Source organism: Apis dorsata, unplaced genomic scaffold (assembly GCF_000469605.1).
Source record: "Apis dorsata unplaced genomic scaffold, Apis dorsata 1.3 scaffold_157, whole genome shotgun sequence".
Lineage (NCBI taxonomy): Eukaryota > Metazoa > Arthropoda > Insecta > Hymenoptera > Apidae > Apis > Apis dorsata.
This window is the reverse complement of record NW_006263447.1, coordinates 811151-811823: the sequence shown is the minus strand read 5'-3', so window position 1 is coordinate 811823 and position 673 is coordinate 811151. Positions and strand designations below refer to the sequence as shown.

Below are 673 nucleotides of genomic sequence, written 5' to 3'. Positions count from 1 at the left end.
TTTTTTTTTTTTTTTTTTTTTTTTTTTTTTTTTTTTTTTTTTTTTTTTTTTTTTTTTTGTTTGGCTCAGTTACTTTCTTTGGATCAGTTTGATATTGTATATTGAAAAGTAAAAAATTAAATCTTATATGTGTATTTCAATTTAATAAATATTAATCGAGATTTTATTTTAAAATCGATTTAATTTTTTTTATATTGGATATCAATAATTGATATTATCGAGGAAATATAAAAGAATTATTTAAAATTTATTACTTTGATTGGTGGTGATTGACGAATCATGATCATGTAATTAGGAACGAAAATTACGTTACTTTATATAAATTTTTTCTATTAATTTGATAAATAACTAAGTTTCAAAGCGAAATATGCATTGGTCAATCATATCTTATTTCCAAATACATATTTCCAGCTTATTTAAATAATTATAAATCAAAAAGAAAGAATGATAAGTATCAACAATTATACTTTTTAATTTAAAGTGTGAAAAAATACTTATCGTAATCCTCAAACCAAAATTAAAATATATTTAAAACACAATTCCTTCTTAAATGCATACAAAATAAAAAAGAAAAGCGTGCAAAAATTTTCAAAACCAGAAAGAAAAAACAAACTTCTCTCTACTTTCGATTACCTCTCATCAAAATTTCAATGGAAACAAACTCACGGTATAT

The 673-nt window shown here is 20.4% G+C and overlaps 1 protein-coding gene across 1 annotated transcript in view; it reads right to left on the bottom strand.

The window, feature by feature from the left end:
• LOC102677973 overlaps positions 1-673 on the bottom strand; it is a 349267-nt gene that overhangs the window by 43741 nt on the left and 304853 nt on the right. The window lies entirely within an intron of this gene.